Below are 18,026 nucleotides of genomic sequence, written 5' to 3'. Positions count from 1 at the left end.
GAGGAAATTGTATCCGCTCAAGTGGCTCTTCTGCTGGCCCTGACATCTCTCAAGCTAGTAGGAGATCTACAAACCCTCTCTGTTGCCCCTTCCCGCCTTGACTTTACCCCTGGATTAGCCAAGGCCTTCCTTCCTGTATCCTAGGCCGGATTATATTCCTAAAGTGTCTACATCTGCTGCCCAGCCTGTGGTGTTGCAGGCTTTCTGCCCTCCTCCATTCCTCACACCAGAACAAAAGAGAATGCACCTGCTTTGTCCAGTAAGGGCTCTCTGTACTTGGCGTAAGTCAGAGCAGCTGCTGGTCTGCTTTGGCGGCGACAGTAGAGGTGATGCTGTGTCAAAGCAGTGCATCTCTAATTGGATAGTGGAAGCAATCTCTATCGCTTATGAGGCGCGTGGTCTCACTACACCTCTGGGACATAAGGGCTCATTCCACTGGGGGGGTCGACTCCTCAAAGGCTTTGTCCAACAGGGTATCCTTACAGGATGTGTGTGCTGCTGCAGGGTGGTCTACACCACACACATTCATTCGTTATTACAGCCTGGATATTCATTCAGCCCCGGGCACAAGTGTCTTGCAGTGACCAGCCATACCCTTGGTATGACGGAGTGGGTATTCTCGTTCCCATAGTGTTATGCTAAACGCAACGTAGAGTTCCCTTTAAAAGGGAATGTGTAGGTGTTACGTCAGGAGACGTATTGTGTGTGTGTGTGTGTGTGTGTGTGTGTGTGTGTGTGCTCTCTGTCTCTCTCTCTCTCTCTCTCTCTCTCCCCCTGTTTCACTCTCACAGGTCGCTCCACCCTAATTCAACGTGCTGACATGCTGCACCGGGATTGGAGAAGATTGGGTGTCATTTAAAAAGGTGGAAGGCCGATGTGTCGGGAGGAATGCGGATGTGTGGTTTATCTGTGATTGTGTGCATACCCATGAGTAGCGAATATTTTTCCCGGTGTTTGAGTGAGATCGCTTGCTTGTTGTATTGTGTGTGAGTGAAAGAAGTGAGTGGTAGGATCTTGTGTTGTCCCATTCCCCCGTATTGTTTTGTGTTGTGGCTGAGTGTACGCCTCTATTGTAAATAATCTTTCACTGTAAATATTTATATTCTACTAATCACGAAAGAGGTAGGGGTTGGGTGCCATTTATTTTTGGGTGTATCTCTTGTTCGCTGTTTTTGCCTCAGTTAGGGAGTCAGGTAAGACTCTGTATTTCCTTTTGAAAATACCTCTTTTTGTTAGGTAATTTAAATTGATACGGGACAAGATAGTGACTGTTCTGTTTATTACTTTGGCCTTGCCCAGCCCTGAAGAGATTTGCTTTCTTAGTGATTGTTTGTTTTGAATTGTTTCTTTCTTCTTTTCTTATAGTCATTAAATTTGTAAGATTTCAAAGATTTTGAAAGACGTGTGTTACCTCATTATTATTTTTGTTTATAATTTCTTTTATGTTACACCTCGACCCTAGACCGGGGTCGTAACATAAATTGGGCCCAATGTATTTTCAAAAGGAAATACAGAGTCTTACCTGACTCCCTAACTGAGGCAAAAACAGTGAACAAAAGATACACCCAAAAATAAATGGCACCCAACCCCTACCACATCCGCATTCCTCCCGACACATCGGTCTTCCGCCTTTTTAAATGACACCCAATCTTCTCCTCTCCAATCCCGGTGCAGCACGTCAGCACATTGAATTAGGGTGGAGTGACCTGTGAGAGCGAAACAGGGGGAGGGAGAGAGAGAGAGAGCATGCGCACACACACACATACACATACACAATACGTCTCCTGCCGTAACACTAGGTTACACGTGTAACCCTGTTCCCTGAGAAGGGAACGAGATGTTGCCTAGCTTTGTCATACCAGGGCAGGCCTGTGAATTGCATCTTTGCTTCAGATAATAGAGGATGACGGCGCGGTTCACAGGTGCCATATATATAAATCACGCGACGCACTTAATTGCCACGTCCTAGGTCGTTTCGTCCTGATGGCCTGCACCCCAGCAGCCTCGGAGCGGAACTGCTGTCTGACAACATCTCCAAGGCGCTACACTCCAAGTGACTGCCTAACGTAAGTACATCTTCCGACAATAACAACGTTAATTATAATCAATGTTCAATTAATAGTCCAGCACCTGTAGTACATACTCTAGAGACTGTGTCTGTTCCCCGAGCTATAAAAATACATAGAAAATCTCGGAAAGTCTGTCTTCGTAGCCTAATTAACATAAAATTAAATCATATTGAATACACAGCCAGCACTTTTAATCTGAAGCTAGGACTATTAAACATTAGATCTCTTGCGTCTAAGGCTCTTATTGTTAACGAAATCATTACTGATCAGGAATGTAATTTAATGTGTTTAACGGAAACTTGGATTAAACCAAACGAGTACATAGCATTAAATGACGCCAGTCCTCCTGGATACAGTTATGTACATCAGCCTCGTTCAACTGGTAGAGGAGGAGGTGTTGGTCTCATCCATAGTAAAAATCTAGGCGTCACACAAAAACCTAGTTATAAATTTAATTATTTTGAAATTCTTTATACCGGTATAAGTTATGTAGCCACAAAAAATAAGTCAATTCCTCTAATTATTATTTATAGACCCCCAGGGCAATATACTGATTTTCTTAGTGAATTTGCAGACTTTGTCTCAAACCTGGTTGTGTCTGTAGATAAAGCATTAACCGTCAGAGATTTTAATATTCATTTTGATAACCTGGAAGACCCTCTAAGAATAGCGGTTGTGTCCATCTTAGACTCAGTAGGGATTAATCAGAACGTAATCGGGCCTACTCATAATGGTGGTCACACTCGACCTGATACTAACATACGGATTAATTATAGAAAATATTGTAATTTTTCCGCAGTCTGAAGTTGTCTCAGACCATTATCTTATCTCATTCATAATACATATTGATCATAATATTTCCACCTTGCCTCGCTACCGCGTAAAATGTACCTACACATCAGCTACTGCACTGAGCTTCATAAATAACCTCGCAGAAACATCAATTAGATTTGGATCACCATCAGATCCGATAGAACTCGATCAGGCGACTGAAAGCTTGGAGTCAACACTCCGCTACACGCTAGATAGAGTGGCTCCACTCAAAAGAAAAATAATTAGAGAGAAAAAATTAGCACTCTGGTATGACGATCAAACGCGTACCTTAAAACAGACAACTCGCCAAATAGAACGTAAATGGCGTCAAACCAAACTGGTGATATTCCAAACAGCATGGAAGGAGAGCCTACTGAAATATAGAAAATCTCTTGGCGATGCTAGAAAAATCTATTTCTCCACCTTAATAGGAGATAACAAAAACAATTCTAGATTCCTATTCAACAGGGTAGCAAAATTAACTAGGAATAAAACCACTACAGAGAAAAACACTCAATCATTACATAGCAGTGAAGATTTCATGAAATTTTTCATTGATAAGGTTGAAAATATTAGACGTGTGTCACAATTCAAGGTTGAGCCAGAAGCAGATGCAGATGCAGATAAAGACATTTATTTAAAGAAACGTACTAAGAAACAAATACACGATGACAACCTTGAAACACACTGTGGCAAGAAACAAACATCAAGACATGAACAACGGGAGTCTAGGACACTACTTGGTAGAATACTGTGGCAAAACTAAACATAGACTAACAAGATCAAGAAACATGGAACACAGCGGTCTAAGACAACGAAAGACAAACAAACCGTGCAGACACGGACTATATATATACACAGGAGTGCTCATTAACCAAAACGTGAATCAGGTGCAGGTGGTCATGTGACAACTAGTGCAGTGCAGTGGCTGATGGGAAATGGAGTCCAGAGTTTCTTGATACGTGACAGAACCCTCCCCCAAGGGCACTACTCTCGGAGCGCCCAAAATTATACGTCCTCCCTCTGGTGGTCCTGGTCCCCTGGGATAAATGTCCCCAGCAAAACCAGGAGGCCGGGCAGCTTCCACAATGGCATAGGGAGGCTGAGATATTTCCTCAGCTGAACATGAAAGCGGGGCGATGTCCTCGGCAAAGCATGAAAGCGGGGCAACGTCCTCCACGGGACAGGAGAGGGGAGCGATGTTCTCCATGAGACTCAAGGGGGGAGCGATGTTCTCCGCGAGGCCAGGGAGAGGAGCGAGGTTCTCCGCGAGGCCAGGGAGAGGAGCGACGTCTTTAGCGGAACATGGAGGCAGAGCGACGACCTCAGCGGAGCAGGATGGCAGAGCGACGATCTCAGAGGAGCAGGAAGGCAGAGCGACGTCCTCGGCGGAGCATGAAGGCAGAGCGACGTCCCCGGCGGAGCATGAAGGCAGAGCGACGACCTCAGCCGAGCAGGAAGGCAGAGCGACGTCCCCAGCCGAGCATGAAGGCAGGGCGAAGTCCCCCGTGCGGCCAGGGAGAGGAGCGTGGGTCTCCGTGCGGCCAGGGAGAGGAGCGTGGGTCTCCTCGAAGCAAAAGGGGGGGAACACTAGTTGCCAAGGAGCAGGGGGACTGAGCGACGACCTCAGCTGAACAGGCGGGCTGAGCGACGACCTCAGCTGAACAGGCGGGCTGAGCGACGACCTCAGCTGAACGGGGAGGCTGAGCGACGACCTCAGCTGAACGGGGAGGCTGAGCGACGTCCACAGCTGAACAGGGCAGCGGGACAGCCTCCTCGGCTGTGCAGGGCAGCGGGACAGCCTCCTCGGCTGTGCATGGCAGCGGGACAGCCTCCTCAGCCTGTCCCTCTGAGGTCGCCATGTTGACCTCAGGTGAGAGCTCCACAGCTGAGACCTCCCTGTAGGCCTCAGGCTGGAGCCCTGCTGTCCTCATTGCCCCCCCCCAAAAAAATTTCTGGGCCAGCCTTCACCTCTGGACTGCGCAGCAAGGTGTGCCTCCCCTGCAGTGGAAAGCCCCAGATGCTCAGGTTACTCTGCTGGCTGTGTTGCAAGGTGGACTGTGGCGTGAGCGGAGCTTGGCGGTGCGTGTCGGCGGACTGTGGCGTGAGCGGAGCTTGGCGGTGCGTGTCCGCGGACTGTGGCGTGAGCGGAGCTTGGCTGGGCATGAGCGGCATTTGGTCATTTGGGTCAGTAGGCCTGAACGTGAACTCAGGGACGTGAGGCTTGGCTTGGACCTTCCTGACTGGAGGCTGGACCTGGAGCTCAGGGACTGGAGGCTGGACCTGGAGCTCAGGGACTGGAGGCTGGACCTGGAGCTCAGGGACTGGAGGCTGGACCTGGAGCTCAGGCACTGGAGGCTGGACCTGGAGCTCAGGCACTGGAGGCTGGACCTGGAGCTCAGGCACTGGAGGCTTGACTTGGATCTTAGGGACCTGAGACTTGACTGGGATTTGGATATCAGGGACCTGACACTTGACTGGGACTTGGATATCAGGGACCTGAGACTTGACTGGGACTTGGATATCAGGGACCTGAGACTTGACTGGGACTTGGATATCAGGGACCTGAGACTTGACTGGGACTTGGACTTTCCTGACTGGAAGCTTGGCTTGGATCTCAGGGACTGGAGGCTTGGCTTGGATCTCAGGGTTGAGCTCTGTATGACGTTGCCTGTAGTAGTGGGTAAACGGCAGGGCAGGTTCGCCCTCCAGACTTACCCCCCTGAGAAGTTGTTCTAGCTCCTTCTTCGCCTCCGGACTCCCGAATCGCAACATGAAATCCCCCACAAACTGTTCTACACCGTCCAGGTTCCTACAGTGCTTCTCCAGTTTTAGCTGCACCCATTGACGGGCTGGTCCAAAGAACCGGGACCACATAAATCGGAGCCATTGCTTCTCCTCTGGCTTAGGGTCTAACAGGCTGGCGAAATAGTATTGACAGTCTACCAGGAAATACTCTGGGGCACCGAAAAATCCGTCAAATGGGTCCGGAAGCTCCATAGATGTCCATTGTGGGAAGTGGACGGAGTCTATAGCGGGGACGGTTGGCGTTGACTTCCGGGTTCTGCGTCTCCTCCGTTCTCCTGCTGCTTCCATCGTGGAGGCGATCTGCTGCTTCTGATAGTAGGTCTTTCGTTCTGTCACAATTCGAGGTTGAGCCAGAAGCAGATGCAGATGCAGATGCAGATAAAGACATTTATTTAAAGAAACGTACTAAGAAACAAATACACGATGACAACCTTGAAACACACTGTGGCAAGAAACAAACATCAAGACATGAACAACGGGAGTCTAGGACATTACTTGGTAGAATACTGTGGCAAAACTAAACATAGACTAACAAGATCAAGAAACATGGAACACAGCGGTCTAAGACAACGAAAGACAAACAAACCGTGCAGACACGGACTATATATATACACAGGAGTGCTCATTAACCAAAACGTGAATCAGGTGCAGGTGGTCATGTGACAACTAGTGCAGTGCAGTGGCTGATGGGAAATGGAGTCCAGAGTTTCTTGATACGTGACACTTAGTAAGGTTGAGGATTGTGTAAAGGACATTAGACGTTGGATGTTAACTAACTTCCTTTTACTTAATTATGATAAAACAGAAATACTATTATTAGGATCACGTGTAGCTAGAAATAATCTTTCTGATCACACGGTTACTCTGGATGGACTTTCTGTTTCAACATGTACAGCAGTTAAAGACCTTGGAGTGATTATTGACTCCAACCTATCATTTGATGCTCATGTAGATAATATTACTAGGATAAATTTCTTTCATCTCAGAAATATCTCTAAGATAAGAAATATATTGTCACTACATGATGCAGAAATACTAGTTCATGCATTCATCACCTCTAGATTAGATTACTGTAATGCCTTACTGTCTGGATGTTCCAGTAGGAATATAAACAAACTCCAGTTAGTCCAGAATGCAGCTGCTAGAGTCCTAACTAGAACTAGAAGATACGACCCTATCACACCAATATTATCAATACTGCATTGGCTCCCAGTGGAATCCCGCATTAACTATAAAATACTATTATTAGCCTATAAAGCACTAAACGGTCTCACGCCACAGTATCTAAGCGACCTTTTGGTTTTCTATCATCCGCCACACCTATTAGATCAAAAGATGCAGGCTATTTGACGGTACCTCGAATAGTGAAGGCTACAGCAGGGGGGAGAGCTTTCGCTTATAGAGCCCCACTGTTATGGAACAGTCTTCCTATTAGTGTTCGGGACTCAGACACAGTCTCAGTGTTTAAGTCTAGGCTTAAAACGTATTTGTTTACTCAAGCCTACCCTGACTAGACTTTCTATTATACTAATTCCCAGTCCTAATAATCTTTTCTCTCCCTCTCTCCTTCTGCCGAGCCACAAACGAATTTATGGAGATACTAGAGATCCAGATCCTTTCTGCCTCTGGATGGAGCTCAAATATTCTCCAATTCCAGACTGCTGGGACTACGGCTGCTCCTAAGGCCATACAGACTTCATATAAGTCGATAATTAACTTTTTCACATTATCTGTTGTTACCCAGATGAGGATGGGTTCCCTTCTGAGTCTGGTTCCTCTCAAGTTTTCTGACTCTTAAAACAACTTAGGGAGTTTTTCCTTGCCACCGTTGCCACTCAGTGGCTTGCTCAGTTGGGATAAATTCGCGCCTTTAATATCTGTATACCATGTTGATGTTTCTGTAAAGCTGCTTTGAGACAATGTCTATTGTAAAAAGCGCTATACAAATAAAATTGAATTGAATTGAATTGAATTACAGTGAAGTACTGATATCCACTTCTCCTGGTCCCCCTTAAATCAAACAAGTGAGACAAGTCAAAATCTTCACCAATCTTGACCTAGGAAGTGATTACAACCTGATCCTTATCAGAGAGGGGGACAAATGGAAGACAGTGTTTATTACCAACTCTGGTCACTATGAATATTTGGTAATGTCAAATGGACTTGTTAACATACCATCCACCTTCTAAGTATGTATTAGTGAAATTCTGACTGAATTCCTGAACTCTTGCTTTGTAATTGACATTGATCTACTCAAAGTCTGAAGCTGAGTGTGTCTCACAGGCTTATTACAGAAACTACTTATAAATAACCTATACATGATGTTAGAAACACATGAATTTCACCAGACCTCTGTTAGGTTAATAGGGTACATTCTGGACAAAGGAGGTGTGGAGATGGACCACAGCAAGGTGGTGGCTGTGACTTTGTGTGTCATATATCAAAGTAACAGTGGACTTCAGTTGCCATCAGCCACTGCACTGCACTACATGTCACATGACCACCTTCACCTGATTCACGTTTCTGTTAATGAGCACACTTATATATAGCCATTGTCTGCACTGTTTCTCTGTCTTTCATTTGTCTTAGACTCCTGTGTTCCATGTTACCATGTTTCTTGATCTTATTAGTTCATGTTTAGTTTTGCCACAGTATTATGCCAAGTTGTCTTAGTGTCTTTGTTTTGGTGTTCGTTTAATAAACTATTTGAAATTCTGTGATTGCTTCCGAACTCCAACCTTGAAATGTGACGTTGTGGCCTCAACCCATAACAGCCAAAGAATTACACTGCTTTCTTGGGTTTGCAAATTTCTCATGAAATCATGAAACCGCCAACAGTAATTTGACTGAGGACCTTAGAGTTCTTGGAGCAGAATATTTGCACAGGAGAAAGGAGATTTAGGTGGGAGCTAAACCATTAACAGCTTTAAAAATAAACAATAAAACTTTAAACTGGATCCTGTAGTGGAGAGAAAGCCAGTGCAAGGAGGCCAAAACGGGGTGATGTGTTTTCATTTCTTGGTGCCAGTGAATATTCCACAAGCTGTATTTTGTACTAACTGTTACCAATCAACAAATGCCTTGAGTTGATTTCATGATCAAATCAGGGGTCGAATAAAATCCTAGGACTCCTCACCTAACATAATGCTCCAGTACTCCTGAATTATTTCATAGAATATGTGTATATTTGGATGGGACAAAGGCAATAAGTTCTAATTTGTTTTCATTTAATTCAAGAAAATTGTTAGCCATCCAAGTATTAATATTCTTAATGCATGCATTGATGTGTTGTAGTAAGCACAGATCATTAGGTTTTACAGGAAGATAACACCAGCTGTGTGACACCAGCATAACAGTGAAAAGAAATATGATATTTTATGCATGTACAATGAAAAAAGGATAGGCCCCAATATGTTTCTTTGGGAAACACCACAATCAGTGGTGGTGGTAGATGAATAGAAGCTAACGATGCTAAATGAGAAAGTCCTACAGTATGCCTGAGGTAGGACTTAAACATGCTTAGCACATTCTCCTACAGTCCAACCATGCAAGCAAGTGTTGATGATGGCTAAACCACTTGGGCCTGTAATTTCAATCCTTTCTTCAAATGTCTCCTTTTTGATGAGAAAGGACAATATCCTGAGGGGATGTAGTGAGCTTTATGTGGGCAATAACATATTTTTAAAATGAATGAGAAAAAGGATGTAATTGGTTAAGAATTGCAGAACATTCTGGATCTGGTGGAAGGTCATTGGCATTAGGCATAAAATGTAGTCTGATGTTTCAGTTTTACTCATAAAAAAGTGCAGAATGTCCTCACAGGTTTTAAGGGATGCCTCAACATTCTGACAAACTGGAGGGTTGATTAATGAGTTAATTGTACAAATGAAAATTTTAGGTCTATGGCTATGTTGGCAATAATATCTGAGACATAATGTTTCCTACCTGTTTTCATAACACAGACAAACAGACAGATAAAAAATCAACTGGTATTTTCCAGTCTTCGACTGTTCAGGTGATTCTGTTCCTATGATAGCCTCTGATTCTTGTTCTTGGATGACAGGAGTGGAAACTGATGTGGTCTTCTGCTGTTGTAGCCCAGCCATCTCAAAGTTTGATGTGTTGCATGTTCCAGATGCTTTTCGGCTCGTCACGGTTGTAAAGAGTGCAAGATTAAAATATGCTCATTTTATTAACATATAAGTGACCGAGCAGTTGAACAGTGGATGATTATACAGTAATTATAGAGGGTTTTCTTCACACAGGAGGATTATAGAGTGTAATCTAGTGGGTGGGTTTGGAGAGGGTAAACAAGAAAGGGGAAATGGTCTTGCATTTAAAAGTAAGTGTGATTATAGACCCAGCCAGCATGTTCAATTCAATTAAATTTTATTTGTACAGCACTTTTTACAATAGACATTGTCTCAAAGCAGCTTTACAAAAATACATAAACATGGTATACAGATATTAAAAGTGCAAATTTATCCCAATTGAGCAAGCCGGTGTCGACGGTGGCAAGGAAAAACACCCTAAGATGTTAAGAGGAAGAAACCTTGAGAGGAACCAGACTCAGAAGGGAACCCATCCTCATCTGGGTAACAACAGATAGTGTGAAAAAGTTCATTATGGTTTTATATGAAGTCTGTTTGGCCTTAGAAGCAGCCGTAGTCCCAGCAATCTGGAATTGGAGTAGATGAGAGCTCCATCCAGAGGTAGGGGATCCGAACGGATCAGGCATGTCCGGAGAGCAGAGAGGTTCAGGATCTCTAGTATCTCCATAAATTTGTGTTTGGCTCAACAGAAGGAGAGAGGGAGAGAAAAGATTATTAAGACTGTGCTTAGCGTAACAGAAAGTCTAGTCATGGTAGGCTTGAGTAAACAAATACGTTTTAAGCTTAGACTTAAACACTGAGAGTGTGTCTGAGTCCCGAACACTAATTGGAAGACTGTTCCATAACTGTGGGGCTCTGTAAGAGAAAGCTCTTCCCCCTGCTGTAGCCTTCGCTATTCAAGGTACCATCAAATAGCCTGCATCTTTTGATCTAAGTAGGCGTGGCGGATGATAGAAAACCATGGAAAGTCACCTAGATACTGTGGCGTGAGACCATTTAGTGCTTTATAGGTTAATAATAGTATTTTATAATCAACGCGAGATTTTACTGGGAACCAATGCAGTGTTGATAAGATCGGGGTGATGTGGTCGTATCTTCTGGTTCTAGTTAGGACTCTAGCAGCTGCATTCTGGACTAACTGGAGTTTGTTTATGCACCTACTGGAACATCCAGACAGTAAGGCATTACAGTAATCTAGTCTACAGGTGATGAAAGCATGAACTAATATTTCTGCATCACGTAGTGACAATATATTTCTTATCTTAGAAATATTTCTGAGATGAAAGAAGGCTATCCTAGTAATATTATCTACATGAGCATCAAATGATAGACTGGAGTCAATAATTACTCCAAGGTCTTTTACTGCTGCACATGATGAAACAGAAAGTCCATCCAGAGTTACTATGAGATCAGAAAGCTTACACGTGGTCCTAGTACAAGTATTTCTGCTACTCGTGGTCTGAATCAGAATTAAGTAAAAGGAAGTTAATAATCTTCCAACGTCTAATGTCCTTTACACATTCCTCAACTTTATTAAGCTGCTGTCTGTCCTCTGGCTTTGCTGAAACATACAACTGTGTATCATCAGCATAACAGTGGAAGCTAATTCCATGTTTTTATGAATAATTTGACCGAGAGGTAGCATATATAAAGTAAAAAGCAGTGGGCCTAAAACAGAACCTTGTGGAACACCAAATTTAACCTCGGTATGCGTGGAGAAGTCTCCATTTACATCTACGAACTGATACCGAGCCAGGAGAGGACCGTTCCCTTAATTCCAACAACATTTTCTAATCTATCAAGGACAATAGTATGATCTATAGTATCAAAAGCTGCAGTAATCTATAGAGTATCTATAGATCTATAGTATCAAAAGGTCGAGTAATACAAGCAGCGAGACACAACCCTGATCAGAGGCCAGTAGTAGGTTGTTTACTACTTTAACTAACGCTGTCTCTGTGCTATGATGAGTTCTAAACCCCGACTGATACATTTCATGAATGTTATTCCTATGTAAGTACGAGCATAGCTGCTGTACTACAACCTTTTTTAATATCTTGGAGGTGAAGGGGAGATTTGATATAGGTCTGGACTCAAATGCTGGGCAGTTGAGAGGGGTCAAGGTCAGGTTTTTTAATCAGGGGTTTAATAACTGCTAATTTAAGTGATTTAGGTACATAGCCAGTGCTAAGGTAAGAATTGATTACATTTAAAAATGGTTCAATTACTCCAGGACAAATCTGTTTAAAGAAACAGATCTAGTATGCAAGTTGATGATTTTGCTGAAGAGATTAATGTAGCTAGTTCGGTCTCTCTAAGGGGAGTAAAACATTCTAAACATTGATCTTATGTTGCTATATTATCGGTTATAGGGTTAGTTATAATACTGTCCGGTTTTAATTTAATAGCCTGAATTTCACATCAATATTTTCAATCTTACTAATGAAAAATTTCATGAAATCTTCACTGCTATGTAATGATTGAGTGCTTCTTTCTGTAGTGGTTTTATTCTTAGTTAATTTTGCTACTGTGTTGAATAGAAATCTAGAAGTGTTTTTGTTATCTCCTATTAAGGTGGAGAGATAGACTTTTCTAGCATCACTAAGAGATTTTCTATAGTTCAGTAGGCTCTCCTTCCATGGTGTTTGAAATGCTACCAATTTGGTTTGACGCCATTTACGTTCTATTTGGCGAGTGGTCTGTTTTAAGGTACGCGTTTTATCGTTATACCAGGATGCTATTTTTTTCTCTCTAATTAATTTTCTTTTGAGTGGAGCCACTCTCTCTAGCGTGTAGCGGAGTGTTGACTCTAAGCATTCAGTCACCTGATCGAGTTCTGTCGGATCAGACGTTGATCCAAATCTAATTGATGTTTCTGCGAGGTTATTTATGAAGCTCGGTGCAGTAGCTGATGTGAAAGTACGTTTTACATGGTAGCGAGGCAAGGTGGAAATATTATGATCAATACATATTATGAACGAGATAAGATAATGGTCTGAGACAACTTCAGACTGTGGAAAAATTACAATATTTTCTATATTTAATCCGTATGTTAGTATGAGGTCAAGAGTGTGACCTCCATTATGAGTAGGTCCGATTACGTTTTGATTAAGCCCTACTGAATCTAAGATGGACACAACCGCTGTTCCCAGAGGGTCTTCCAGGTTATCAAAATGAATATTAAAATAACCGACGATTAATGCTTTATCTACAGACACAACCAGGTCTGAGATAGTCTGCAAATTCACAAAAAAAATCAGTATATGGCCCTGGGGGTCTATAAATAATAATTAGAGGAATTTACTTATTTTTTGTGGCTACATATTTTATACTGGTATAAAGAATTTCAAAAGAATTAAATTTATGACTAGGTTTTTGTGTGACGCCTAGATTTTGACTATGGATGAGACCAACACCTCCTCCTCTACCAGTTGAACGAGGCTGATGTACATAACTGTATCCAGGAGGACTGGCTTCATTTAATGCTATGTACTCATTTGGTTTAATCCAAGTTTCCGTTAAACACATTAAATTACATTCCTGATCTGTAATGATTTCACTAACAATAACAGCCTTAGACGCAAGAGATCTAATGTTTAATAGTCCTAGCTTCAGATTAAAGGTGTTGGATGTACATTCAGTATGATCTAATTTTATGTTAATTAGGTTACTAAAACAAACTTTCCGAAATGTTCTATGTATTTGTATAGCTCGGGGAACAGACACAGTCTCTATAGTATGTACTACAAGTGTTGAACTTTTAATTGAACATTGCTTATGATGAATGTTGCTATTGTAGGAAGATGTACTTATGGTAGGCAGTCACTTGGTGTGCAGTGCCTTGGAGATGTTGTCTGACAGCAGTTCTGCTCCGAGGCTGCTGGGGTGCAGGCCATCAGGACGAAACAACCTAGGACACTCACAGAACAGATTCCAATTATTAACAAACAGCAGATTCTGTTCATTACACCAAGAAACTAACCAGTCATTCAAAGCAAGAAGTCTACTGAACTTTTCAGCTCCACGTCTGTATGTGGGAAGAGGTCCAGAGACGATGATCTTCGTGGTGACTGATGTGCCTTGTATCGTCTTGATCAGGCTGACGAAGTCCATTTTCAGAACCTCCGTCTGCTGCAGCCTTATGTTGTTTGTCCCCGTGTGTAGCACACCCGCTCCAATGCACTCATCCTTCTTCAGGATCCCGGGTACCTGCGCAGCGACATCAAGGACACGGGCACCAGAAAAACAATGTGTGTGCACCTTACCCTTTGTTGAAGCGATGAGGATGTTTCACACAATGGAGTCCCCGATGATCACAGCGTTTGGTCTGGTCTGACGGAGAGGGGCGAAGCGGTTCCTGGTTGGGATCTCAAACATTGAGGTGGAGAGGTCCTCACCCGGGGTATGGCTCTTGCCTTTCGCTGCAGGTGCACCCAAGGTCCGTGGCGAGTTGGCGCCGGCGTGATGGAGACCTCAGCTGGATAAGTCTTGGGTGCACGGTCCCTGCACAGAGAAACACACGGCGTAGAGGGGCTGGGAGTGGTAATACCACGCTGCGTGCTTACCTTGGATGAGTAGGCGGAAGTACAAGATGTTTCCAGAGCGGTTCTTCGCTCCAGCAGCTGGGCCTGCTTGTCGAGTAGGTCACGGATCTGTTTCTCCAAGATCCTCCAGTTCCAGCAGCACCACGTGCAGCTTGAGCGAGTCCTCATCTGCACTCAAAAGCGGAAAACCAACCGACATGTTTGGTTTAAAAAACAGCGGTAAATGAGATAAATGTGAAATGTAAACAAGGCTAGCGGTAAGGTGATGCTAGTAGGAAGTTTGTTTGGAAGGGTTTCAAGAAAAAAGCCTCTACTCACATCCAAAAACAAACTCAAGTGTCTTCAGTTTGCCAGACAGCACTGGAACTTCAAATGGGATCGGGTTCTATGGTCAGATGAAACCAAAATAGAGCTTTTTGGCAATAAATGTTTTTCTGCCAGAGGACCTGGACATTTTGTTAGGATACATGGTATTCAATTCAATTCAATTCAATTCAATTTTATTTGTATAGCGCTTTTTACAATAGACATTGTCTCAAAGCAGCTTTACAGAAATATCAACATGGTATACAGATATTAAAGGTGCGAATTTATCCCAACTGAGCAAGCCACTGAGTGGCGACGGTGGCAAGGAAAAACTCCCTAAGATGTTTTAAGAGGAAGAAACCTTGAGAGGAACCCGACTCAGAAGGGAACCCATCCTCATCTGGGTAACAACAGATAGTGTGAAAAAGTTCATTATGGATTTATATGAAGTCTGTATGGCCTTAGGAGCAGCCGTAGTCCCAGCAGTCTGGAATTAGAGAAGATTTGAGCTCCATCCAGAGGCAGAAAGGATCTGGATCTCTAGTATCTCCATAAATTCATGTGGGGCTCGGCGAAAGGAGAGAGGGAGAAAAAAGATTATTATGACTGCGAAGTAGTAGAACAGAATCTAGTCAGGGTAGGAAATGGACTCTATCAAATATCAACAGATATTAAATGAAAACCTGACTGCCTCTACCAGAAAGCTTAAAAGGGGCCGTGGTTGTATTGACTGAAAGGGTGCCAATAATTGTTGCACACCTATATTTAACAAAGACATATATATTTTTGGATAAACCTGTGTCTTGTAGGCAATTGTTTGATATCCATGAGAGCAGAGTATTTTTGTAAATTTTCTGAACAAAAGATCAAAAGGTTAATAAAATTATACAAATGTTTATACACCAACAACAATAACCAATATCTATACTTTAACTCCTTAACTGTTTAATAATCTTAAACCTACGCTCTAAAATCAAATGTTTGACAACTTCTAATGAAATTAAGTTCAACCAACGAACTACATTGAGTTAGAGAAGTTACCTTTTCCTCTACAATCAAATGTATTTTCACTTAACACTTAATTAATAATTTCTATAATAAACACACATTTTAAGTTGATAACTCAAAAAAATTAAGTTGTTGCACATAGTTTTTTCACATTATTTAAAAGGAATTTAAGTGTTATGTACTTCATTACCATAATTAAGTTGGCAATCATTTTAAAAATTAAGTTGCTCCAATTAGATTTTCTCCAGTAGAATGCAGCCTTTTAAACCAAGAAAAAATACTAACTTTAAGTTGTATAAACAATAGTAACTAAAATTTGGTGTAATTTACAATACAAATGTCATACCTAACATCTCTGCAGGTTTTATAGACATAAAAGCACTGAATGAAATGAGCAATATAAACAAAAAATAAACACTCTTCATCTACTACATTTATCCCTCTCATAGAAACACCGTCCAAAGGCTGCTCATTTTGGTCAAAGAGCAAATTGACTACAATGGAGCTAGAAGGCTATCTATGTGAATGACAAAAGATTTTTAAAAATGTGTCAATACATGCGTCACGTTTTTAACATAATGAAGGTTAGGATGGATACAAGTGCAGATAAGAGCTTTTAATAAAGAGAGGCAATCAATTGATTAATTAATCAATTAATGCAGAAATTTCAGTTTAAATTACACACAATATTAAGTTGATGTAATTATCAACATATTATGTCAACACAACTCATCAAAATAATGTTTGCAACTTAAAATATTTAATTAAATCAATAAATTAGAATTTTTATCTTGCAACCACACATTTAATTAAGTTGTGGTAATAGGTCCCCTGAATTACTTTTTAGAGTGTAACCATGTTATTCAATTATTTGAAAACTTGTAGCATAAATAATTTAAGCCTTTTTAAAATGATCTCTTTACTCAACTCATAAGATTTTCAAAAATCTAACAAATATGGTTTTTAATTTAACAATAATATTAATAATAACAATAATGTAACTGTTTAAAAATATTTACCTTACATTTTTTTAACTGCATTCCAAAAGCGGTGGCTTAGTGGTTAGCACGTTTGCCTCACACCTCCAGGGTCCGGGGTTTGAGTCCTGCTGGGGCCATGTGTGTGCGGAGTTTGCATGTTCTCCCCGTGCTGCGGGGGTTTCCTCCGGGTACTCCGGTTTCCTCCCCCAGTCCAAAGACATGCATGGTAGGCTGATTGGCGTGTCTAAAGTGTCCGTAGTGTATGAATGGGTGTGTGAGTGTGTATGTGATTGTGCCCTGCGATGGACTGGCACCCTGTCCAGGGTGTACCCTGCCTTGTGCCCGATGCTGCCTGGTATAGGCTCCAGGTTCCCCATGACCCTGAAAAGGAGTAAGTCGTAGAAGATGGATGGATGCATTCCAAAAGACCATTAGAATGTGTGAAGGAGAGGGGAAATATTCCATCCCAAAATACATCCGGATATGAAATATTAACTCACAGTATGTAAGGACATTCAGTTCACTCACTCATTGCATATAGTATATGCTCTGTGTCTTTCTGTACCAGTTGTTACCATGCTGTTGTTTATTATAGGCTATCCTGTTTTTGACCCTAGTGCTTTGTTATTTTCTTTGACAGTGGTGAAAAACAAATAATCCAGATTGACTAAAATATTAAACATAGCTGTACCACAACTAAATTAGGACCACCTTACACTAATTGATCCCTTTATTAATATTACACTGTGTAACATACATTTTTGTTCCTGGGTAATAAGTGTTACTTTTTAATTGCTTATGCCTCAAAAGTATAGAAAATGGCTATTAATCCCCTCAAACTGTACTTTTGGTACCAGGACACCTATTTTAAATTTAAAATTTTAAAATTTACCTATTTTACCGATCATTGAGAAAATGGGTCTTTTCCTTCACATAAAGTCAGTTAAACAACAACGTATTAATCAAAATTAACATATATTTATACTAGTTGTATAAAAATGAGCACAAAAGATTTTGATGAGTAGTTATGAAAAAATTGCCGCAAAAGATTTAGAAGTGAGTAGTTTTTCATGGTTTACGATTATATTGTAAATCACTTTCACAAAGCAGCCCCCAAATGTAGTCTCCCATAATGTTCTCATTATATTGTCCTTGGTAGTGGCATTCAAAGTCCAATATATCCAGGTGGAAGTGCTTGCCTTGCTCCTCAGAATGTGCTCCAATGGATGAGATGAGCATCAAGGATATGGACTTTGAGAGACATCCTGCAGCCCATTGTTCCATAGTTCTTTATCAGATTCTCAATCAGCTCCACATAGTTTTTGCCTTTGTTATTTCCCAGGATGCCCCGAACCACTGTGATGAAGCTGTTCCAAGTTGCTTTCT

Source organism: Ictalurus furcatus, chromosome 11, assembly GCF_023375685.1.
Source record: "Ictalurus furcatus strain D&B chromosome 11, Billie_1.0, whole genome shotgun sequence".
In the NCBI taxonomy this organism is placed as follows: Eukaryota; Metazoa; Chordata; class Actinopteri; order Siluriformes; family Ictaluridae; genus Ictalurus; species Ictalurus furcatus.
The sequence above is the reverse complement of the archived record's forward strand: the minus strand, read 5'-3'. Positions refer to the sequence as shown.